General features: G+C 50.5%; 1 long non-coding RNA gene across 1 annotated transcript; it reads right to left on the bottom strand.

The window, feature by feature from the left end:
• Nucleotides 1-709: 709 nt before the first annotated feature.
• Nucleotides 710-25,636, bottom strand: LOC122463196. Its single transcript, XR_006286339.1, has 4 exons — nt 25,624-25,636; nt 20,702-20,706; nt 1,910-1,917; nt 710-915 (listed from the first exon to the last, which is right to left on the bottom strand). It is a non-coding gene; the product is annotated as an uncharacterized LOC122463196 (long non-coding RNA).
• Between the last annotated feature and the right edge of the window lie 400 nt (nt 25,637-26,036).

Raw genomic sequence — 26,036 nt, forward strand, 5'->3', positions numbered from 1 at the left:
TCCGGGAGCCCACCTTAGGTGGGTTTGGGGGGCACTGGCTCCAGGTCCAGGGTGAGAAACAGATCCTGGCTGTTGGGGAAACTGGTTTCTCCCCTTCCTTGCTGTGAGCTATCTACAACCTCTTCCTCCTCATCATCTTCCTTGGCCCCAAAACCCGCTTCTGTGTTGCCTCCCACTCCTTGGATGGAGTCAAAGCACAGGGTTGGGGTAGTGGTGGCTGCACCCCCTAGAATGGTGTACAGCTCATCATAGAAGTAGCATGTCTGGGGCTCTGAACCGGAGCGGCCGTTTGCCTCTCTGTTTTTTTGGTAGGCTTGCCTGAGCTTCTTAATTTTCACACGGCACTGCGGCGGGTCCCTGTTATAGCCTCTGTCCTTCATGCCATTGGAGATTTTTTCAAATATTTTGGCATTTCGTCTTTTCGAACAGAGTTCTGCCAGCACGGATTCGTCTCCCCATACAGCGATCAGATCCCATACCTCCCGTTCGGTCCATGCTGGAGCTCTTCGGCGAATCTGGGACTGCATGGTCTCCTGTGATGATGAGCGCTGCATGGTGACCTGTACAGGTGAGCTCGCCACGCTGGCCAAACAGGAAATGAGATTCAAAAGTTCGCGGGCCTTTTCCTGTCTACCTGGCCAGTGCATCTGAGTTGAGAGTGCTGTCCAGAGCGGTTACAACTGAGCACTCTGGGATAGCTCCCGGAGGCCAATACCGTCTAATTGCTTCCACACTACCCCAAATTTGACCCGGCAAGGCGATTTCAGCACTAATCCCCTTGTCGGGGGTGGAGTAAGGAAATCAATTTTAAGAGCCCTTTAAGTAAAAAAAAAGGGCTTCGTCGTATGGATGGGTGCAGGATTAAATCGACTTAATGCTGCTAAATTTGACCTGAGCTCCTAGTGTAGACCAGGCCTGAGGTTAGTAGCTTGAGTTCAACCCCAGGCTGGCCTATAGTCTTGAGCTAGTTGCTGTGACTTCACAGCTAGTTTAACCAGAGGTAAGAACACACCTGTTTTTGCAGCACAGACATGCCCTCAGTATAACAGCACCAATAGCCCAGTGACACTAAACTCTAGAAAGGGAGATTTCACGTAAATGAGGGAGTGAATCAAAAATGACCTCAGGTCAAAAGTGATGAAATTAAATTAAATCCCTTAGACTCAGCACAGAGGCTATTTCAGCCCCACCAGTCCCACAGGGCTCGCAAATCCTCAGTGAGTGAAAGATGCAGGATGACAAGTACTAAACCATTGCAGCATAATGACAAGATTCAGAAGGTTATTCAAGACTACAGTAGAGTTGCCGTTTACTGAGCATCCCCTAGTGTCCAGAGATTGCTTTGCAGGTGCCCTACCCCTGTTAGCCCCCTCTTGTCTGTCCCTTAAGAAGTCCACACAGCCTTTCATGTGGCTCACAGCACCACCACCCAGAGCTTGTTTAAAAACAGAAGTGGTTCAAACAGTTCTTTGGGTCCCAAAATGAAGTCCAAGTTTACACTAACCCAAAAGTTTACACTCAGCCCCGGTTCTTTTGCCATACCCAAATCGCTGCCTCCGCCCCAGCCTGCTCCACCCAAAGCTGCCAGCCCAGCCCTCTCTGGCTGAAGCCCCAGCCCTGGCTTCCTGCAGCTCTGTACAAGGAATCCCCTGATCTAACCAGGTGTGGCTCCTTTGTGACCAGGGTTGGCTGGCCCTGGGCCTCCCGCCCGTAGGGACAAATCACACTGTTACAAAGTCAAACAGAAATATTATAAAATGTGGTGATCCAGCCCAAGTATCATAGAATCATAGAATCATAGAATATCGGGTTGGAAGGGACCTCAGGAGGTCATCTAGTCCAACCAACTGCTCAAAGCAGGACCCATCCCCAACTAAATCATCCCAGCCAGGGCTTTGTCAAGCCTGACCTTAAAAACTTCTAAGGAAGGAGATTCCACCACCTCCCTAGGTAACGCATTCCAGTACTTCACCACCCTCCTCGTGAAAAAGTTTTTCCTAATATCCAACCTAAACCTCCCCCACTGCAACTTGAGACTATTACTCCTTGTTCTGTCATCTGCTACCACTGAGAACAGTCTAGAGCCATCCTCTTTGGAACCCCCTTTCAGGTAGTTGAAAGCAGCTATCAAATCCCCCCTCATTCTTCTCTTCTATAGACTAAACATCCCCAGTTCCCTCAGCCTCTCCTCATAAAGTCATGTGTTCCAGTCCCCTAATCATTTTTGTTGCCCTCCGCTGGACTCTTTCCAATTTTTCCACATCCTTCTTGTAGTGTGGGGCCCAAAACTGGACACAGTACTCCAGATGAGGCCTCACCAGTGTCGAATAGAGGGGAACGATCATGTCCCTCCATCTGCTGGCAATGCCCCTACTTATACAGCCCAAAATGCCATTGGCCTTCTTGGCAACAAGGGCACACTGTTGACTCATATCCAGCTTCTCGTCCACTGTAACCCCTAGGTCCTTTTCTGCAGAACTGCTGCCGAGCCATTCGGTCCCTAGTCTGTAGCGGTGCATTGGGATTCTTCCATCCAAAGTGCAGGACTCTGCACTTGTCCTTGTTGAACCTCATCAGATTTCTTTTGGCCCAATCCTCTCATTTGTCCAGGGCCCTCTGTATCCTATCCCTACCCTCCAGCGTATCTACCTCTCCTCCCAGTTTAGTGTCATCTGCAAACTTGCTGAGGGTGCAATCCACACCATCCTCCAGATCATTTATGAAGATACTGAACAAAACCGGCCCTAGGACCGACCCTTGAGGCACTCCACTTGATACCGGCTGCCAGCTAGACATGGAGCCATTGATCACTAGCCTTTGAGCCCGACAATCTAGCCAGCTTTCTATCCACCTTTTAGTCCATTCATCCAGCCCATACTTCTTTAACTTGCTGGCAAGAATACTGTGGGAGACAGTGTCAAAAACTTTGCTAAAGTCAAGGAACAACACGTCCACTGCTTTTCCCTCATCCACAGAACCAGTTATCTCGTCATAGAAGGCAATTAGATTAGTCAGGCATGACTTGCCCTTGGTGAATCCATGCTGACTGTTCCTGATCACTTTCCTCTCCTCTAAGTGCTTCAGGATTGATTCCTTGAGGACCTGCTCCATGATTTTTCCAGGGACTGAGGTGAGGCTGACTGGCCTGTAGTTCCCAGGATCCTCCTCCTTCCCTTTTTTAAAGATGGGCACTACATTAGCCTTTTTCCAGTTCGTACCGGGACTTCCCCGATCGCCATGAGTTTTCAAAGATAATGGCCAATGGCTCCGCAATCGCATCTGCCAACTCCTTTAGCACTCTCGGATGCAACGCATCTGGCCCCATGGACTTGTGCACGTCCAGCTTTTCTAAATAGTCCTGAACCACTTCTTTCTCTACAGAGGGTTGGTCACCTCCTCCCCATGCTGTGCTGCCCAGTGCAGTAGTCTGGAAGCTGACCTTGTTTGTGAAGACAGAGGCAAAAAAAGCATTGAGTACATTAGCTTTTTCCACATCCTCTGTCACTAGGTTGCTTCCCTCATTCAGTAAGGGGCCCATACTTTTCTTGACTTTCTTCTTGTTGCCAACATACCTGAAGAAACCCTTCTTGTTACTCTTGACATCTCTTGCTAGCTGCAACTCCAGGTGTGATTTGGCCTTCCTGATTTCACTCCTGCATGCCTGGGCAATATTTTTATACTCTTCCCTGGTCATTTGTCCAGTCTTCCACTTCTTGTAAGCTTCTTTTTTGTATTTAAGATCAGCAAGGATTTCACTGTGAAGCCAAGATGGTCGCCTGCCATATTTACTATTCTTTCTACACATCGGGATGGCTTGTCCCTGTAACCTCAATAAGGATTCTTTAAAATACAGCCAGCTCTCCTGGACTCCTTTCTCCCTCATGTTATTCTCCCAGGGGATCCTGCCCATCAGTTCCCTGAGGGAGTCAAAGTCTGCTTTTCTGAAGTCCAGGGTCCGTATTCTGCTGCTCTCCTTTCTTCCCTGTGTTAGGATCCTGAACTCGACCATCTCATGGTCACTGCCTCCCAGGTTCCCATCCACTTTAGCTTCCCCTACTAATTCTTCCTGGTTTGTGAGCAGCAGGCCAAGAAGAGCTCTGCCCCTAGTTGGTTCCTCCAGCACTTGCACCAGGAAATTGTCCCCTATACTTTCCAAAAACTTCCTGGATTGTCTGTGCACCGCTGTATTGCTCTCCCAGCAGATATCAGGGTGATTGAAGTCTCCCGTGAGAACCAGGGCCTGAGATCTAGTAATTTCCGTGAGTTGCCGGAAGAAAGCCTCATCCACCTCATCCCCCTGCTCCGGTGGTCTATAGCAGACTCCCACCACGACATCACCCTTGTTGCTCACACTTCTAAACTTAATCCAGAGACTCTCAGTTTTTTCTGCAGTTTCATACCAGAGCTCTGAGCAGTCATACAGCTCCCTTACATACAGTGCAACTCCCCCACCTTTTCTGCCCTGTCTGTCCTTCCTGAACAGCTTATATCCATCCATGACAGTACTCCAGTCATGTGAGTTATCCCACCAAGTCTCTGTTATTCCAATCACATCATAATTCCTTGACTGTGCCAGGACTTCCAGTTCTCCCTGCTTCTTTCCCAGGCTTCGTGCATTTGTGTATAGGCACTTGAGATCGCCCCTCTTTCTCAGTATGAGGCAGGAGCCCTCCCCTCTCACGTGCTCCTGCTCGTGCTTCCTCCCAGTATCCCACTTCCCCACTGACCTCAGGGCTTTGGTCTCCTTCCTCTGGTGAACCTAGTTTAAAGCCCTCCTCACTAGGTTAGCCAGCCTGCTTGCGAAGATGCTCTTCCCTCTCTTCGTTAGGTGGAGCCCGTCTCTGCCCAGCACTCCTCCTTCTTGGAACACCATCCCATGGTCAAAGAATCCAAAGCCTTCTCTCCGACACCACCTGCATAGCCATTTGTTGACTTCCACAATTCGACGGTCTCTACCCAGGCCTTTTCCTTCCACGGGGAGGATGGACGAGAACACCACTTGCGCCTCAAACTCCTTTATCCTTCTTCCCAGAGCCACATAGTCTGCAGTGATCCGCTCAAGGTCATACTTGGCAGTATCATTGGTGCCCACGTGGAGAAGCAGGAAGGGATAGTGATCTGAGGGCTTGATGAGTCTCGGCAGTCTCTCCGTCACATCGTGAATCCTGGCTCCTGGCAAGCAGCAGACTTCTCGGTTTTCCCGGTCGGGGCGGCAGATAGATGACTCAGACCCCCTGAGGAGAGAGACCCCGACCACCACCACCCGCCTCCTTCTCTTGGGAGCAGTGGTCATGGAACCCCCATCCCTAGGACAGTGCATCTCATGCCTTCCTATCGGTGGAGTCTCCTTCTGCTCCCTTCCCTCAGACATATCATCTAGTCCACTCTCCGCATTAGGACCTGTGGAGAGAACATGAAAACGTAAACATGAAAAAAAAGTAAAGCCATTGTGGCAGGCAATGTGCATGGTGAAAACTAGCAGGGTTAAGAGGAAATTCGACAAGGAAACTCCCAAGAGACTTAGAGACAATAACAGGAACTTTGTAAAGTATATCAGAAGCAGGCGCTCAGTGAGAGAATGAGTGGGTAAAGGGAACAGTTACAGAAGATAAGGACATTGTTGAATAGCTTTGCATCAGTCTTTCCCACAGAGGATGTTAAGGAGATACCTCCCTTGGAGCGGCTCTTTTCTGGTGATTGAGACTGATGGGTCAGGAAAGGAGGTGCTGGAACAAACCAATGCAAGTGGCCACGTCCGCATGCTATAGCCAAGAGTTCTGAAGGAGCTGAAAACTTAAAAGGCTGCAGTGTTGACAGAACATGCACGCTCTCATGAAAGCAGCTAATACCCAGGAGGGCTGCAGGGCAGCAAATACAGCTATCTTTAAGAAGGGCAAGAGAAGTGCTCCTGGACATTACAGACAGTAGAGAAGACTGTGAGGAATTTCAGAAGGATTTATTAGCAAGGTTAGATGAATGGGTTGCACAATCATACAACCTGAGGGTTAGGAGGGACTGCAAGGGTTATCTAGTCTAACCCCCTGCCGAGATGCAGGATTTGTTGTGTCTAAACCATCCCAGACAGGTGGCTCCAGCCTCCTTTTGAAAACCTCAAGTGAAGGAGCTTCCACAACCTCCCTAGGCCTCTGCTCCATTGTCCTACTGCTCTCACAGCTAGGAAGTTTTTCCTGAGGTTTAATGTAAATCTGCTCTGCTGTAGTTTGAACCCACTGCCTCTTGTCCTGCCTCTGTGTCAAAAATGAAAAACTTTTCTCCATCTTTTTTATAGCAGCCTTTCAAGTATTTGAAGACTGTTATCATTTCCCCGTTTAATCTCCTCTTTTCCAAACTAAACATACCCAATTCCTTCAGCCTTTGCTCATCTTTGTTGCTCACCTCTGGATCCTTTCCAGTTTCTCTACATCCTTTCTGTACATTGGTGACCAAAATTGGACACCGAACTCCAGCTGAGACCTAACCAGTGCCGAGGAGAGCGATATCATCACCAGCCGTGACTTGCATGCGCTGCCTCTGTTAATACAACCCAAAATTGCATTTGCTTTTTTTGCAGCAGCATTGCATTGCTGACTCATGTTGTGGTTGTGATCCACCACAACCCCCAGAGCCTTCTCAGCAGTGCTGCTGCAAAGCCAGTTTTCCCGCATTCTGTATTTGTGCATTTGGTTTTTCTTCCCTAAGTGTAGCACCTCACATTTGTCTTTGTTGAATTTCATTTTGTTGTCTAGCCCAGTTCTCCAGTTTATCAAGATCCCTCTCAATTTTCCTCCAAAGTGTTGGCAACCCCTAACCCCCAGCTTTGTGTCATCTGCAAACTTGATCAGTGCGCTCTCTATACCTACATCCAGGTCATTAATAGAGACGTTAAACAACACCGGATCCAGAACAGATCCCTGGGTAACTAAGACCTCCCTCCAATCCATCATTCCATTAATAGTGACTCTGTGTTTGTGGTTGTTTAACCAATTATGTATCCACTTAATAATCATAGTTCTGCCGAGCCTGTATTTCTCCAGCTTCCTTATCAGAATGTCATGTGGGGCTGTGTCAAAAGCCTTGCTAAAGTCCAGGAACATAATGTCCACCGCATTCCACCAAACCAGTTACCCTGTCAAAGAAGGAAATCAAGATGGTCTGACATGATTTGTTCTTGGTAAATCCAGGCTGGCTGCCAGTGATCACTCTTCAGCCTCCAGGTTTTCGCAAATTGAATGTTTTGTACATTGCTCTAGTAGCTTCCCAGGGATGGAGGTCAGGCTGACTGGTCGATAGTGCCCGGCTCCTCCTTTCCCCCCTTTTTACAGATGGGCCCCACATTAGCCCATCTCCAGGCTTCTGGGACCTCTCCTGTCATCCATGAGTTTGTAAGTATTATTGCCAGTGGCTCCGAGATTTCTTCAGCTAATTCCTTCAGCATCCTGGGGTGAATAACACTGACTAGAATTCATTCAGATTAGTCAGAAGATCTCTGATGTGTTCTTTACTTATCCCGATCTGCGTCCTTTCCCCTTTATTGTCTACGATGAGTTCACTAGTCGTCCAGTCACATGTTATTTCGTGTGTGAAGACTGAAGCAAAGTAGACATTGAGCAGCTCTTCTTTCCTATCATCTTCCATTACCAGTTCACCTTCTCCATTGAACAGCTGGACCCTCAGCATCCCTGATCTTCCCTTTTTTGTCTGACATATTTGCAGATCCCCTTCTTGTCTCTAACATTCCTTGCCAGCTGTAACTTATTCTTTTCCTTGGCTCTCCTGATTCTGTCCCTACACACTCACGCTATCCCATGTATCCTTCCTTGGTGCCGTGCCCCTCCTTCCATTTCCTGGATGGATCCCTTTTGGTTTGTAGATAGCTACGAAGCTCCTCGCGCAGCCACATTGGCCTCCTGTGGCTTTTCTTCTCTTTCCTGTGCAGATACTGGCAGATAAAAGTCAGTGCTGACAAACACAAGGTAACTCACACTGGAAGCAATAATTGGAACTTCTTGTGCACCTTAATAGATTCTATCTGAGCTGAAACCATTCAGTAAAAGGATCTGGGTATCGCTGTTGACAGATCAATTAAAACCCCATCTCACTGTGCAGCGATGGACAAAATGATTCAAAAATATTAGGCTGCATGAGGAATAGGATGGAAACGAATAATGAAATGAATGTAATGCCATTCTATAAAACAATGGTGATCTCTCACCTGGATACTGTGTGCAGTTCTGGTAACCTTGTTTCAAGAGACAGATAGCAGAAATAGAGGCAGTCCAGAGACGGGGTTCAAAGAGGATCTAAGGCCTGGAGAAATTTCTATACAAAGAGAGATTGAAAGGATTGGGACCGTTTAGTTTACAATATAATGACTGGTACACCAATGATAACCCCAGTGTCTCACTGTCATAGACCAGAAGACAGGCGATGACACTGAAAGGCAACAAGCTTAGAATTAATAGAAGGAAACATTGTTAAACCATATGTAATTAACCTGGGGAACTCATTACCACAAGAGATCATTGAGGCCAAGGATGTATTAACATTGAGAAGAAGATTAGACTTTTCTACCACTACGCTTGGCCAGTCCACCCTGCTGATCCCAGCCCTCCCCATCCTCGCTTTACCGCCTCACTCCAGTCTGGGATGGCTCAGCCCTTCTCCTGAAATCTCTTCTCTGAGCTGTCTCTACTCTCCAGAGCTGCCTCTGCTTCGCGGGCGCTGCTCTTCTGCTGCCTCCCGTGGAGGAAAGGCAGAGAAAGGGGCAGCCCGGCTGACTTTTCTCCATGGTGAGTGCTTCCCGCCCTGTAGGACCGGAGAGCCCACAGGGCGCCGGCTGGGACAGCTCTTTCCGCATCACGCCCCACGCGAGCCAGGGCGCTGGAGACTCGCGCTGCACCAGGTCTGCTTCACCACTGTGCTCGCAGCACCGTCTCCATGCAGCTGCCCTTTGACAATCAGGCTGGAGAGACCTGGTACTTTTCTCCAAGTCCCCGCCTCCAGAGCCCTGGGAATACGTGAGGCTCTCAGCTCTCCTTAAAGCAAGAGTCTCTGGCCCTGTGATTGCGGGGAAGGGCCTGAACCCATGAGCCCACAGGGCTCCAGAGGGGCAACCGGCAAAACTCCAGATGGGTTGTTTTTTAAAGTCACATGATTTTAAACCACTCTCATGATCTTTGGTGCCTGACTCACGATTTTTCAATGCTTGCGGTTACTGGCCGCTCCAGAGAGGGCCTGAGGATGGAGGGGCACGGGAAGCCAGCCCGTTTGCAGCATTTAAAAGCTTAGGTTTCTCTCTCACTTGCCGGACACTCACTGTTAAACCCCCTCTCTCTCACACAGAAGGAACCCATCCCGCCATGAAGAGATTACCAGTCACGTCCTGCCCAGCAGCACTAGCTGCGTGTGACTCTCCATGTATGCGCTTCATGAATCAGCGAACAGCAGCGTTTACCGAGGTTGCCACTCATGTGTCAGGATGATAAAACGGGACTGTTTCCAAGGAGCCGATGTCTGCTGACAATGCCCATGCTCGTCACTCCTCTGGGGAGGGTGAGGTCCTTAGACATGGCCCCCTTGTACACAAAGTGAAGCCGGCTTCACCCAGCATGGTGCTGAAAACCTCATGGACTCACTGCAGGACCTGACCACAAGAGTTCTTTCCTTGTCTGTGACCAGCCTGACACAAGCCGGGGCTTCTTCGCCTGATTTCCCAAGCTGCTCAGGTGTCCCTGGCAATGAGACGTCAGACTTGTATCTCCACCTGCTGGCAGCTCCAGGGCAGGGCCTAGGACACTCACACATGGCCCTGCTGGTACCGGCCACAGGCCTCAGCCTCACCTGCTGGAGGCGCTGGGCAAAGGCCACCCACACAAGAGGAGCGGGTTGAGGGACCCCATCCCTGGACCATTACCCTGAAACTTCAGTTGGGCTCAGTTCCAGCCCAAAATGACCCCAATCCATCCAAGCAGGGCACTCTGTGCTCGGGGTGCCTGTCAACACCACCTGGCCAAGCCAAGATGTTCTCACTTGGGTCCCTTCCAACACCATCTGGCTGCTCACAGCCCCTACACATGAGCCCCCAGACACCACCCAGCAAAGCCACAGTGCCCGGAAGCAGGTCACGCTTTCAAGTTTCTCTTTAGGGTTGCCAACTTTCTAATCCAGGTGTGGCCAACCGGAGTCTGAGAAGGAGCCAAAATTTACCAATGTACATTGCCAAAGACAGGTTTCAGAGTAACAGCCGTGTTAGTCTGTATTCGCAAAAAGAAAAGGAGTACTTGTGGCACCTTAGAGACTAACCAATTTATTTGAGCATAAGCTTTCGTGAGCTACAGCTCACTTCATCGGATGCATACTGTGGAAAGTGTAGAAGATCTTATTATATACACACAAAGCATGAAAAAATACCTCCCTCCACCCCACTCTCCTGCTGATAATAGCTTATCTAAAGTGATCACTCTCCTTACAATGTGTATGATAATCAAGTTGGACCATTTCCAACACAAATCCAGGTTTTCTCACACACCCCCCCCCCCGTGTGCTGGAAATGGCCCAACTTGATTATCATACACATTGTAAGGAGAGTGATCACTTTAGATAAGCTATTATCAGCAGGAGAGTGGGGTGGGAGGAGGTATTTTTTCATGCTTTGTGTGTATATAATAAGATCTTCTACACTTTCCACAGTATGCATCCGATGAAGTGAGCTGTAGCTCACGAAAGCTTATGCTCAAATAAATTGGTTAGTCTCTAAGGTGCCACAAGTCCTCCTTTTCTCATTGCTAAAGAGCCACAGTGATATGTCAGCAGCCCCCCATCAGTCACCCCACCCCACTCCCAGCACCTCCCACCCACCAGCGGCCCTGCCGATCAGCGCCTCCCCCTCCCTCTCTGCACCTCCCGATCAGCGTTTTCATGGCATGCAGGAGGTTTGGGGAGGTGGGGGGGAGAGGGGGAGGAGCGAGGGCATGACAGGCTCAGGCAAGGGGTGGAGTGGGGGCAGGGCCTGTGGCAGAGCCAGAGGTGGAGCAGTGAGCACCCCCCGGCACACTGTAAATTTGGTGCCTGTAGCTCCAGCCCCAGAGTTGGTGCCTAGACAAGGAGCCGCATGGTAACTTCTGAAGAGCCACAGATGGATCCGGAGTCACAGGTTGGCCACCCCAGTTCTAACTACACAAAACCGAACACCCTAGCCCTGCCCCTTCCCTGAGGCCCCACCCCCTGTGCCACCCTTTCCCTGAGGCCCTACGCCCCCCACTCACTACATTCCCCCTCCCTCGGTGGCTCGCTCTCCCCCACCCTCACTCACTTTCACTGGGCTGGGGCTGGGGCTGGGGGTTGGGGTGCTGGAGGGGGTGAGGGCTCTAAATGGGGGTTTGAGCTCCAGGGTGGGGCCAGAAATGAGGGGTTCAGGGTGCGGGAGAGGGCTCCAGGATGGGACAGGGGGTTGGAGTGCAGGGGGGTACAGGCTCTGGCTGGGGATGTGGGCTCAGGGATGGGGCTGGGGCTGAGGAGTTTGGGGTGCAGGACAGGGCTCCAGGCTGAGGGTGGGGTGGGACCAAGGGATTCAGAGTGTGGGAGGGGGCTGCGGGTTGAGTCAGGCGGTTGGGGTGTGGGAGGGGTGAGGGTTCTGGGGTGGGGGTGTGAGCTCTGGAGTGGAGCCAGGGATGAGGGGTGTGGGTGCAGGAGGGGGCTCTAGGCTGCAGGGTGAGGCTGAGGGATTCGGAGTGTGGGAGGGGGCTGCAGGTTGAGGCAGAGGGTTAGGGTTCAGGAGGGGATATGGGCTATGGGATGGGGCCAGGGATGAGGAGTTCAGGGTGTGGGAGGGGGCTCTGGGCTGGGGCAGGGAGGGAGTCAGGGCTCTGGGGTGGAGCTGGGGATGAGGTGTTTGGGGTGTGGGAGGGGGCTCCAGTTTTGGGGGGGCTCAGGTCTAGGGCAGGGGGTTGGGGCTTGGGGTTGGGGTGTGGGCTTACCTCGGGTGGCTCCTGGTCAGCAGTTCAGTGGGGCTAAGGCAGGCTTCCTGCCTGTACTGGCACTGCGCTGTGCCCCGGAAGTGGCCACCAGGTCTGGCTCCTAGGCAGGGGGGCTGGCAGGAGGCTCCATGCACTGCTCTTGCCCGCAGACACCCCCCCCCCAGCTCCCATTGACCACGGTTCCCGGCCAATGGGAGTGCGGAGCTGATGCCCAGGGTGGGAGCAGCGCGCGGAGCCTTGTGGCCCCCCCACCTAGAAGCTGGACCTGTTGGCTGCTTCCGGGGCACAGCACAGTGCCAGGGGAGGTAGGGACTAGCCTGCCTTAGCCCTGCAGCGCCGCTGACTGGACCTTTAATGGCCCAGTCAGCAGCTGCCAGGGCCCCTTTTCGACCGGGTGTTCCAGTTGAAAACTAGAAACCTGACAACCCTATTTCTCTTCAAAATTATGAGGTCTAAAAAATATTTTTTCTCAACAACAGTTCATCATCATCTGACTCCCAGAGCCACTGGTCCATTGTGCTTATGCTTCAATCCAGCCCGGCCTCCTGGACACCCAGCCACACTCATCCCTCCCTGTCTCCTGACCCTCAGCTGCAACACTGGTGCTCCCCCAAACTGCTCCTTCTAGGCTGCACCCCTGATGTTCCCCCTAAATCTCTCCCCCGTGCTCCCCTGAAGGCCTCCCCAGGGCTCCCCATAAACCACTCTTTCTAAACCTGCTCCCTCTGCATTTTCACACAAAACTGCTCCTCCCAATACACTCACACTAAATTGGTCCCTTTCCTGGAGCTCAAAATAAACAGGTTCCCTTGTGTCCTCTGTATGGCTCCAGCAGGCAGTAAGTTGCTCCATTTCTACTCACACAGGGCTATCAGCCCCCACCTCCCCACGCTCACTTTGGGTTGCAGCCACTGTCGTACAAAGCTCTGATAAATAATTACAAGGACCTAGGATCCCAGATGTCACTTCACATGCTGTATTAACAATGTCCCCAATTTCATCCCTGTGGTGGGGACAGCAGAGACTAGGCGCCTTTGTAAACTCTTTCCATGTTGAGCACAGCAAACCTTATCTCCGGGATCAAGATCACATTTTTCTTTTAATTCCAGGAAGGATGAGTTTTTAAATAGGCCCAAGATTGGAAACAGCTCTCTCCTACCACCGGCCCCACACGTTTTCCTTGGGAACTCTCTCGCTGGAACGTGCCCAAATACAGGACTTGCTGTGAGTGAGAATTGACTCGCAGCTGCTGAAGTGCAGCAGGCCTGAGCTAGCACTGTTGTGGCAGTCTGCACTTCAGTGCTGTCTGCCTTCCACGCCAGAACGGGGCAGTCAGAGATCACAGGACAAGATGCCGGGATGGTTTCAAAGGCAAGAAGTGAATAAACGAAGATGCAGAAGGAAAAGAATAACAGGCTTCCACCCACCCCACTAGCCAGACAGCCCGTCACTCTGCAGCCATCTGAGGAGTGAATCCTGAGTACAAACCTGGGAAAAACAGCAAGATTTGGCCCATTAGAACAAATATCCTTCAGTGGGCTTAAAGGTGCCAGAGGCCACCGCAGCCATGGGGTGCTGCAGCAGGGGCCTGCGAGATGCGGCTCTGCATAGTCACAGGCCCATCTCCGACTGCCCCCTTCCCCCTCCCTGCCTTGTCCTAAGCAGGTGATTCCTTCACCAGCTGCAAACCACAGCACAAGGCAGGCCACATGGCTGGGAAACGGGTGAAGAGGTGGAGTTACGCATGTGGTTTTAAGGCATTTACTGTTATCTTTGGGACACCACACACAACTCCCTGCCTCCAGGAGCTTGCAGGCCTGTGCAGACAGGCTAAGCAGATGGGAAGGAGGCAGGGGACTGGGGGGGGCGGCGCGCGGGGGGATGCTGAAAGGTTTCAGAGTAACAGCCGTGTTAGTCTGTATTCGCAAAAAGAAAAGGAGGACTTGTGGCACCTTAGAGACTAACTCTCCTTTCTTTTTCAGCGCAGCAGCCAGGGTTAGCAGCATCGCTGACTCTCGCCACATGAGTCCAGGGACCTTAGCCCTGCTGGAGCCCAACTGGTGATGACAGGAGATGCTTCAGCACCCAGGGGAAAACCTCTCTGATTGGCTGCCTTCCTCCCTGTCATACCTCCTGTAGAAGAGCAGCCAATCAGGGCTGCTCCAGGAGGGAGGCAGAGTTTTCCCCCTCCCCACAGAAGCCAGAGAAGTTTTTGGGGATGGGAGGGTGTAGGATAGTCTGGTGAAGTCTCTTCTCTTTCATTCTCATTTGCAGTGGTATAGTTGTGCTGGTCCCAGGACATTCGAGAGACAAGGTGGGGAGGCAATGCCTTTTATTGGAGCAACTTCTATTGAGGGCAGGGACAAGCTTTCAAGCTCCACAGAGTTCTTCTTCAGGTCTCTGCATAGCTTGTTTCTTTCACCAACAGAAATTGCTCCGATAAAAGATATTTCTTCACCCATGGTGTCTCTTTAAAATTAGTGATGTGTAATCACAGAGGCTCTCCCATTGTGAGGGGTCATTGTGAGGGGTCACATGATCATAGAATCATAGGACTGGAAGGGACCCCAAGAGGTCTTCTTGTCCAGTCCCCTGCACTCAGGGCAGGACTAAGTATTATCTAGACCACCTTTGACAAGTGTTTGTCTAACCTGCTCTTAAAAATTTCCAACGATGGTGTCACGGAGTGTGGGGGAGTCCGGGGCTTGCACCCCTCTTCCTGGGATTCACTGTGATTCCCAGCCAGCCAGTAAAATGGAAGGTTTATTGGACAATAGGAACACAGTCTAAAACAGAGCTTGTGGGTACAACCAGGACTCCTCAGTCAAGTCCTTCTGGGGGGCAGGGAGCTTAGACCCCAGCCCTGGGGTTCCCTGCGTTCCTCCACCCAGCACGAAACTGAAACCAAAACTCCCCAGCAGGCTCTCTCCTGCAGCCTTTGTCCAGTTTCCCGGGCAGAGGTGTTACCTCCCGCTCCCCGTCCTGACTCAGGTTACAGGCTCTCAGGTCTCCCATCCCCAGTGAAACTCCCCTGCCACATTCCCAGGTCAACACTCCCCCCTCCCTGCTGCGTCACATCTCTCCCCCCTTCGAGACTGAACGGAGCGGGGTCACTCTGACCAGTGACCTGGGGAAGTTCAGGGCCCCCTCTCCGGGACAGCGCATCCGCTCTCATGTTGGCACTTCCCTTCACATGGACCACGTCCATGTCATAATCCTGCAGGAGCAGGCTCCATCTCAGGAGCTTGGCGTTGGCTCCTTTCATCTAGTGCACTCAGGTCAGGGGAGAGTGGTCGGTGTACACGGTGAAGTGTCACCCAAAGAGATAGGGCTCTAGTTTCTTGAGGACCCACACCATGGCCAGGCACTCCTTCTCGATGGCCACGTAGTGTTCCTCCCGGGGTAGCAACTTCTTGCTCAGGTACACGATGGGGTGTCTCTCCCCCTTTCCATCCTCCTGCATTAACATCACCCCAGTCCTATGTCTGAGGCATCGGTGAACACCATAAAGGGCTTGTCAAAGTCTGGGTTTGCCAGAACTGGGCCACTGACCAGAGCCTCCTTCAGCGCCCAGAAAGCCTCCTGGCACTGCTTGGTCCAGACCACCTTGTCTGGCTTCCCCTTCTTGCATAGCTCAGTGATGGGGGTGGCTGTGGCGCTAAAGTGGGGCACAAATCTTCGGTAGTATCCTGCCATCTCAATAAAGGCTTGGACCTGCTTTTTGGTGTGGGGAGCGGGCCAGTCTCTGATCACCTCCACCTTGGCTGGTTCCGGCTTTAGGCGGCCGCTCCCCACCCGATGGCCCAGGTAAGATACTTCAGCCATCCCCACCTTGCACTTCTCCACTTTTACAGTCAGCCCAGCCCCCTGGAGTCGGTCCAGCACTTGTCTAACCTGGGACACGTGGTCCTCCCAGGTCTGGCTAAAGACACAGATGTCGTCAATATACGCCACGGCAAAACTCTCCATCCCCTTCAGTAGCTGATCCACCAGGCAATGGAAGGTCGCCGGCGCTCCCTTGAGGCCGAAAGGCAGGGTCAGGAACTCATAGAGCCCCCAAAGGGGTGATAAAGGCCAATTTCAGCTGGGCATCTGCATCCAGTGGCACTTGCCAGTAGCCCTTTGTAAGGTCCATGGTGGTAAGGTACCGAGCTCCTCCCAATTTGTCTAGGAGCTCATCAGGCCTGGGCATGGGGTAGGCATCAGATACAGTGATGGCACTGAGCTTCCGATAGTCCACACAGAATCAGATCGACCCATCCTTTTTGGGGACCAGCACCACTGTTGAGGCCCAAGGGCTGGCAGATGGCTGGATCACCCCAAAAGCCAGGTCCTGAGCAGTTTTCCCTGTGACTCGGAAGGGGGAGCATCTTATCGGCGGGTGCGACCCTGTCTGCCACGGTGTCTGCTTCAATGGAAGCTAAGGGCACTGCCTCGGGGTAGCGGATAGCAAAATCTACCACCACCAGAATGTATTTCTTCCCTGATTGGGTCGTTTTGCTGAGAGGTCCCACTATGTCCATGGCCACCTTCTGGAAAGGTTCCTCTATGATGGGCAAAGGTCTCAAAGCTGCTTTCCCCTTGTCCTGGGCCTTCCCCACCCTCTGACAGGGGTCACAGGATCGGCAATACTGCCGGACAGTGGTAAAGACCCCGGGCCAGTAAAAGTTCTGTAGCAACCTCTGCCGGGTGCACCGGATTCCCTGGTGCCCTGCGAGGGGGATGTCATGGGCCAGGTACAGGAGCTTGCGGTGATACTTCTGGGGGACCACCAGCTGCCTTCTGATCCCACAGGACTCCGCTTCCCCTGGGGGAGCCCATTCTCGGTACAGGAACCCCTTCTCCCACAGGAACCTCTCCTGGCAACCTCTCCTCATGGTCCGTACCGCACTGAGGTTGGCCAGGTCCCTGAGCTTCCGCAAGGAGGGATCTTTCTGCAATTCGGCCTGGAACTCAGCTGCTGGGGAAGGGATGGGGACTCGTCCCCTCTCATTGGCCGGGTCTGAGGCCACAGCCTCTCTGAGCTGTGCCCCTCGGCGCTCCCTCCGCACCAGGGTAGGGTCCTGTGCCTCCGATGTGTCACCCTCCCCAAGGTCAGGGCGCAGTGCCCCTCGCCGGCTCTGGCTATGGGTCACAACCAGGGTGGTCTGGGGGTTGCTTGGCCAGTCCTCTAGGTCACCCCCCATCAAAACCTCAGTGGGCAAATGGTGGTGCACCCCCACGTCCTTGGGGCCCTCCTTGGCTCCCCATTTCAAGTGTACCCTTGCCACGGGCACCTTGAATGGCGTCCCGTCCACCCCCGTCAGGGTCAGGTAAGTGTTGGGCACCACCCGATCTGGGGCCACCACCTCGGGCCGGGCCAGCATCACCTCCGCGCCCGTATCCCAGTATCCATTGACCTTCCTCCCATCCACCTCCAGGGGAACAAGGCACTCTCTCTGGAGGGACAACCCCACGCCCACCCTGTAAACCAAGAACCCTGAGTCCCGAGCATCCAGCCCTCTGGCGGAGCTGGCCTGGGGTACTCTTCCCTCCGGAGCAGGTGGTAAGCTGGCAGCCCCCCTTGCCTGGGCCGTCTGCCCCTTGTCCAGCTGGGTCCCTACCCTGTTAACCCTGGGTAGGTTGGGTCTGCTCAGTCTGTCCCTGAGCCTGGGGCACTGGGTCCATACATGGCCTCTCTGGCCACAGTGATAGCAGCTCATGTCAAGTTGGTCCCCTCGAGTGGGTCGCATGGTCCTGACACCAGGTGTTCCCCTTAGGAGGGGGTTCTCCATATTTCCCTGCTGGGAGGTCCCATGGTGACTCTCTCTCTGCATCGGGGGGGGCCTGTTCTTTTGGGACTCCTCCCTTCTACCCCCTGACCGACTGTTCACAAACTCGTCGGCCAGCTGCCCTGCATGCTGTGGGTTCTCAAGCTTTTTGTCCACCAACCACAGCCTCAGGTCAGAAGGGCACAGTTCGTACAGTTGCTCCAGGACAGTTAGGTGAAGCAGGTCCTCTTTAGCTTGGGCCCCAGCTGTCCACTTGCGGGCATATCCCTGCATTCGGTTGACCAGTTGTAGGTATGTGACCTCAGGCGTTTTACGCTGACTCCGGAACCTTTTCCGGTACGTCTCGGGGGTCAGTCCAAACTCACGGAGCAGGGCCTTTTGGAACAGTTTGTAGTCCCCTGCCTCCGCCCCTGTCATTCGGCTGTACACCTCCACGGCTTTGGGGTCCAGTAAGGGGGTGAGAAACTGGAGCCTGTCTGCAGGGTCAACCCTGTGCATCTCACAGGCATTCTCAAAGGCCGTCAGGAAGCTATCTATGTCCTCCCCCTCCTTCCGCTGGGCCAGGAAGCACTTATCAAAGCTCCTTGCAGTCTTGGGTCCCCCCTCACTCACCACAGCCGGGGCCCCACTGCTCCTCAGCCTGGCCAGCTCCAGTTCATGCTGTCTTTGTTTCTCTTTTTCTCTTTCTCTCTTTATGTCGCCTCTGTTTCTCCTTCTCCTCCTGCTCATGATGAAGTTGCCTCTCCTTCTCCTCCCGCTCATGCTGACGCTGCTTTTCATGATCCTCCAGCTCCCTCATTTTCATCTCCCTCTCCCATTCCAGCTGCCTCTGCTGCAGGGATGGGGAGCTCCGCCGGGAGGATCCCCTGCTGGCTGCCGGGGTCAGGGTGCTCTCGGTATTCACTGGGCTTCCCCCAACCCCTCCCCTAGGCATAGGTAGGAAGGGTCTCGGGATGTCCTCGGCAGCAGTCTGCTCTCCCAGCCTGGTCAGGCCCCAGGGCCCACGCTGCATCCACGGGGCGGCTTCCCTCAGGGACAGGGATCGGGTCATCCAAGCGATCCCTCTCCTCCATCTGGGCAATCAGCTGTTCCTTGGTGGACCCCCCGATGCGCAGCCCCCTCTGCCTGCACAGCTCCACCAGGTCACTCTTAAGGCATTTACCGTACATCTCCCTGCTGGCCACTCGCAGGCCTGGGCAGTTTTCTACGGTTTCCAGGAAAAACCCCTCGTGTGCCAGTCCTTCTTGAGGTCACCACCTCTTTGCCAGGGTCGAGCTGCAGACTCCTCCGCCCCTGGGACCGCTCGCTGCGATCCCCTGGGGGACCCTGTTACTGCAAAAGTCCTTCTCTCTGGTCATACACTCCCAGGGGTTAACCACCCCCCTGAAATCATGTCTCTCTGAATCTTCAGCACGCCTGGTCCCCATCAATCCCCCTTTGTTTTTCTGTTCCCCAGTCACTTACTGCAGGAAGCGCCGTTCACGGGGTGAAGTAGATCCCACCTCTGCCACCAATTGTCACGGAGTGTGGGGGAGTCCGGGGCCTGCACCCCTCTTCCTGGGATTCACTGAGACTCTCAGCCAGCCAGTAAAATGGAAGGTTTATTGGACAATAGGAACACAGTCTAAAACAGAGCTTGTGGGTACAATCAGGACCCTTCAGTTAAGTCCTTCTCGGGGGCAGGGAGCTTAGACCCCAGCCCTGGGGTTCCCTGCGTTCCTCCACCCAGCACGAAACTGAAACCAAAACCCCCCAGCAGGTTCCCTCCTGCAGCCTTTGTCCAGTTTCCCGGGCAGAGGTGTTACCTCCCGCTCCCCGTCCTGGCTCAGGTTACAGGCTCTCAGGTCTCCCATCCCCAGTGAAACTCCCCTGCCACATTCCCAGGTCAACACTCCCCCCTCCCTGCTGCGTCACATCTCCCCCCTCCCTGCTGGCAACCTCCTGTGGCAATTTCTTCCAGTGCTTAACCACCCTGACAGGAAGTTTTTCCTAATGTCCAACCTAAAGTGCCCTTCATGCAATATAAGCTCATTGCTTCTTGTCCTGTCTTCAGAGGTTAACAAGAACAATTTTTCTCCCTCCTCCTTGTAACAACCTTTTATGTACTTGAAAACTGTTATCATGTCCCCTCTCAGTCTTCTCTTCTCCAGACTAAACAAACCAAATTTTTCAATCTTCCCTCATAGGGTCATGTTTTCTAGACCTTTCATAATTTCTGTTGCTCTTCTCTGGGTTTTCTCCAAATTCTCCACATCTTCCTGAAATGTGGCGCCCAGAACCGGACACAATACTCGAGCTGAGGCCGTATCAGCACAGAGTAGAGTGGAAGAATTACTTCTCGTGTCTTGCTTACAACACTCCTGCTGATACAGGCTAATGCAGGCACGATTAGGGTCTGTAGGAGCTGTCTCTCGTGTAACTACAGAAGAGAGTTGGGGTTTAAACCCTGGTGTCAGTCTGGGTTCCTGACGGACAGAGGCTGCAGCGTATTCACAAGAGAGACACTCCTGGCTGCAATGGTGAGCAATGGGTCAGTCCACTCCCTACTCCCTACAACTACAGCCCTACAGCACCCACCTGGGAAAGGGGAAGTGGTAAAGAACCAGTGGAGCTGGAGGAAAAACAGAGTCAGAGACTGAGGGGCGCAGCATTAATTAACTGGAATTTTGGCAGTTTTGGGGTTGCCCCATTCAGCAGCATCTTACACATGTCTGTGCAGGGTGGCTAACTGAAATCAAAGAATTTAAATTACTTATTTTAATAATGATTTAAATCAACAAGGGAGAAACCCTGATTTAAATAATTGATTTTACTCTTGTTTTGCATTTGTACTTTTCAGTTATTTTCCTACGGAAAGGTTAATTCTTTTTGGTTGGTAAAGCATGTTGATTTGCAACTAAATATGGGTCTTTACACTAAATTTGGTGCTTCTTTTTGTTAGCCAGGAGGATATACTTCAGCTTCAGCTCTGGGTCCCAGCAAGTTTAATGCTGGCCCTGGCTACCCCTGGTGTTGTGATCCACTTTGGGGTCCTGACCCACAGTTTGAGGACTGCTAATCTATATACATTTATTTAAGCAATTATGTACCTTAATTTACATTTAATGTGATTCTTAATTTATACATTTTTATGTTAGAAAATGGTGAATGATGCATTTCTTCTTTACTAAATGATGGTTAACTTTTAAAATTATGATTAGTGTCCAGCTCTGTATGGTCACAAATTTAAATTCAATAATAAATTCATAAAAAGAGCATTTAAATTGTTTTTGTCCATTCAATAAAACTATTGTAAATATGCTGGATAAATAAGAAAAAAGTTTATCGGAACATATTTTGCATTTAAAACTAATTGATTTATAAAACAGGAAGTATTCGCTGTAGTTAGTGAATTATGATTGTTTCTGGTCACCATAGAATCATAGAATATCAGAGTTGGAAGGGACCTCAGGAGGTCATCTAGTCCAACCCCCTGCTCAGAGCATGACCAATCCCCAACTAAATCATCCCAGCCAGGGCTTTGTCAAGCCTGACCTTAAAAACCTCAAAGGAAGGAGATTCCACCCCCTCCCTCGGTAACCCATTCCAGTGCTTCCCCACCCTTGTCTATCAAGATTTTAGAACTAGTAGATCTCATCCTCTCACACCTAGTTTTTAGTTATAGATTGGAAGAGGGAAACAACCTTTCCTGCTTTTTCAGCTTCCAATCAATTTCTTAACTTGAATTAACTAGTCATTGAACGGAACTTGTTGAACAAACTGAAATGAAGAAATATACTCTCTGCCTCTGCAAAAAAAGCTACTGCTGCTGAAAGCTGGTTTAGCCAGTGACTTCCACCAGTTCAGTGGTTTGACTTTCTTTAAAACTTGGCAGCCCACATGTACTGATTAATATTTCTCTTTAAATTATTTTAATAAATTATAGTAGGTTTGGGTCTAAGAGAGGGGCAAAGTGGTTACATATGGTATTCTGGAGGGTCACCATAGCATCTGTACTATTCAAAGCTTTGACACTACAGACTCTCTTATATTTTTTTTTCAAATTTTGAAGTATTTCATCTGAACTGACTGTAGGGATCACTGCCCGATGGTCTGAGTCTGTGTGTAGGCTTCTGTAGACCCTACAGTCTAGTACACTTGTTTTCCATCATTATCTTCCTAAGACGAAGTTGATCATGTTTTCTATAGTACCATCATTAGAAATCCATGTTTCTTTATGGACTCACCTGTGCTGAAATGCTATGTTTGTTATAAACAAGCTGTTTATAGTGCAGAATCATTGCTCATTGCTTAATTGTATTCCTTCTTTTCCTCTGATGTTCTCCCAGTCTGTTAATCATTTCCAGTGTTGACATTAAAGTCCCCCATTATGAGCAAAAAAATCTCTAGATGGGGTTTGAGAAATCTCTGCTTGAAGTTCATTGCAAAATTGGTTAATGACACTGTCTTCTGCATCTGTTCCCTCCGGGAACTGATGGGCAGGATCCCCTGGAAGAATAACATGAGGGGGAAAGGAGTCCAGGAGAGCTGGCTGTATTTTAAAGAATCCTTATTGGGGTTACAGGGACAAACCATCCCAATGTGTAGAAAGAATAGTAAATATGGCAGGCGACCAGATTGGCTTCACAGTGAAATCCTTGCTGATCTTAAACACAAAAAAGAGGCTTACAAGAAGTGGAAGATTGGACAAATGACCAGGGATGAGTATAAAAATATTGCTCGGGCATGCAGGAGTGAAATCAGGAAGGCTAAATCACACCTGGAGTTGCAGCTAGCAAGAGATGTTAAGAGTAACAAGAAGGGTTTCTTCAGGTATGTTAGCAACAAGAAGAAAGTCAAGGAAAGTGTGGGCCCCTTACTGAATGAGGGAGGCAACCTAGTGACAGAGGATGTGGAAAAAGCTAATGTACTCAATGCTTTTTTTTTCCTGTCTTCACGAACAAGGTCAGCTCCCTGACTACTGCACTGGGCAGCACAGCATGGGGAGGAGGTGACCAGCCCTCTGTGGAGAAAGAAGTGGTTCAGGACTATTTAGAAAAGCTGGACGTGCACAAGTCCATGGGGCCAAATGCGTTGCATCCGAGAGAGCTAAAGGAGTTGGCGGATGTGATTGCAGAGCCATTGTCCATTATCTTTGAAAACTCATGGCGATCGGGGGAAGTCCCGGACGACTGGAAAAAGGCTAATGTAGTGCCCATCTTTAAAAAAGGGAAGAAAGAGGATCCTGGGAACTACAGGCCAGTCAGCCTCACCTCAGTCCCCGGAAAAATCATGGAGGAGGTCCTCAAGGAATCAATTCTGAAGCACTTAGAGGAGAGGAAAGTGATCAGGAAGAGACAGCATGGATTCACCAAGGGCAATTATGCCTGACTAATCTAATTGCCTTCTATGATGAGATAACTGGATCTGTGGATGAAGGGAAAGCAGTGGACATGTTATTCCTTGACTTTAGCAAAGCTTTTGACACAGTCTCCCACAGTATTCTTGTCATCAAGTTAAAGAAGTATGGGCTGGATGAATGCACTACAAGGTGGGTAGAACGTTGGCTAGATTGTCGGGCTCAACGGGTTCCATGTCTAGTTGGCAGCCGGTATCTAGCGGAGAGCCCCAAGGGTCGGTCCTGGAGCCAGTTTTGTTCAATATCTTCATTAATGATCTGGAGGATGGTGTGGATTGCACCCTCAGCAAGTTTGCAGATGACACTAAACTGGGAGGAGTGTTAGATACGCTGGAGGGTAGGAATAGGATACAGAGGGACCTAGACAAATTGGAGGATTGGGCCAAAAGAAATCTGATGAGGTTCAACAAGGACAAGTGCAGAGTCCTGCACTTAGGATGGAAGAATCCAATGCACCACTACAGACTAGGGACCGAATGGCTCAGCAGCAGTTCTGCGGAGAAGGACCTAGGGGTGATAGTGGATGAGAAGCTGGATATGAGTCAACAGTGTGTCCTTGTTGCCAAGAAGGCCAATGGCATTTTGGGATGTACAAGTAGGGGCATTGCCAGCAGATGGAGGGACGTGATCGTTCCCCTCTATTCGACATTGGTGAGGCCTCATGTGGAGTACTGTGTCCAGTTTTGGGCCCCACACTACAAGAAGGATGTGGAAAAATTGGAAAGCGTCCAGCGGAGGGCAACAAAAATGATTAGGGGACTGGAACACATGACTTATGAGGAGAGGCTGAGGGAACTGGGATTGTTTAGTCTGCGGAAGAGAAGAATGAGGGGGGATTTGATAGCTGCTTTTAACTACCTGAAAGGTGGATCCAAAGAAGATGGATCTAGACTATTCTCAGTGATAGCAGATGACAGGACAAGGAGTAATGGTCTCAAGTTGCAGTGGGGGAGATTTAGGTTGGATATTAGGAAAAACTTTTTCACTAGGAGGGTGGGGAGGGATAGCTCAGTGGTTTGAGCATTGGCCTGCTAAACCCAGGGTTGTGAATTCAATCCTTGAGGGGGCCATTTAGGGATCAGAGGTAAAAATTGGGGATTGGTCCTGCTTTGAGCAGGGGGTTGGACTAGATGACCTCCTGAGGTCCCTTCCAACCATGTGATTCTATGATCTATGTTCTATGGTGAAACACTGTAATGCGTTACTTAGGGAGGTGGTGGAATCCCCTTCCTTAGAAGTTTTTAAGGTCAGGCTTGGGACCTGGCTGGGATGATTTAGCTGGGGATTGGTCCTGCTCTGGGCAGGGGGTTGGACTAGATGACCTCCACAGGTCCCTTCCAACTCTGATATTCTATGATTCTATTTTGTGTGTTTGTAGACTTGCATTATAATCACAGGACCATGTTTCCCTTGTAGTTTAAGGCTCATTTTGTGTGATGAGATGTACCTATAGCTTTTCAAAGAACTGCAAGCTTTTTCTGTTAGTGCGAAGGTAACTCCTTCTCTGTGGACATGGTCTGTCCTTCCAGAATAAATGATTGTACGGAACTTTATGGAAAGTTCACCACTTTTAGTTCAGTGTGTTTCATAAATACCAAGAATATCTATGGAAAAGAAAAAGAGCTGCAGCTCTAATTTTGAGTTCATCAGGAAGCATTCTAATGCATCTGATGAAGTGAGCTGTAGCTCATGAAAGCTTATGCTCAAATAAATTTGTTAGTCTCTAAGGTGCCACAAATACTCCTCCTCTTATTCTAATTTAGATCCTCTTGTAGACCTAGAGAACACAATAGAATAACCCTGGGCAGGGGCGAAAGACATCATTCATGGCAAGAGTAAGTAGGTTTTAGGGATGAGGTCATACCAAAAAAGAAAGCCTGGATGACACCAGAGATTGAAAACCTTTCAAGAAGAAAAAAGGAAGTGTTTCAAGAACACCTGAAAGTTGAAGATTTCCCCGAGAGAAATACAAAGCTAGACAGTTCAACCAGAAACAAAAAAGAAGGTTAAGAAGGCTACAAAAGACTGGCTTGAGAGAGAAGGCAAACAGCTTGAACAAAACTTTCAAAAAAGTAATGTGAGAGGGGCTTTTCAGAAAGTCAGATTACTATCAAAGAATTTAGCACCTGTAACAAATCAGCTACGTGATGCTCGGAGGATAGAGATCAAAATACTAAAAGACAGAATAATTTAACCAGTTACTGAATGGGAATAGTCAAGTGGACCCACCTGTCCTTGAGACTACCAATTGTGAAGTAACAAAGAAGAAGAAAACATATTGGAAGAAAAAATTGAAGCTGGTATCAGGTCTCTGAAAAACAAGAAGGCACCTGTTCCAGATGGTATGCTGCCTGAAGCATAAAACATGGCAGAAGAGGCAGGGTCATGCTCCTTCGCAAACTATTTAGCCTCATCTGGATGAATGGTGAAGTCCCTGAAGAGTGGCAGCACTCCGTCATTGTTCCTCTCTCTGAGAAACTGGACCTAAGAGATTGCAACAACTAGAGAGGAATGTCTTAAAGCATTTAGAGCAAGGCATTCTGTAGAGCGATTCTCAACCGAATGAAAAAAAAAAGGGCAGAGGAAATCCTTTCTGAGTCACCAGCTGGCTTTATGATGTTCCACTGTAGATCAGATCTCTGCTTTTCGTCAAATCTTGGAGAGACACGTAGAGTTCAACAAGCCCCTGTTCGCACATCCATTGACTTTAGGAAAGCATTTGACTGCATTAACAGAGAAAGTTCTGTTGGAAAGTACTCAAGTGGTACGGTTTTAGCAGCAAGATGTTTCAAATACTGCAGAGTCTGTATAGCAGAGCTTGGCATGCAGTATGAATCAGTGGTGAGTGGAGGGATTTGAAGTCAAAAGTGGAGTCAAACAGGAATGCAGTCT

Source organism: Chelonia mydas, chromosome 17, assembly GCF_015237465.2.
Source record: "Chelonia mydas isolate rCheMyd1 chromosome 17, rCheMyd1.pri.v2, whole genome shotgun sequence".
Lineage (NCBI taxonomy): Eukaryota > Metazoa > Chordata > Testudines > Cheloniidae > Chelonia > Chelonia mydas.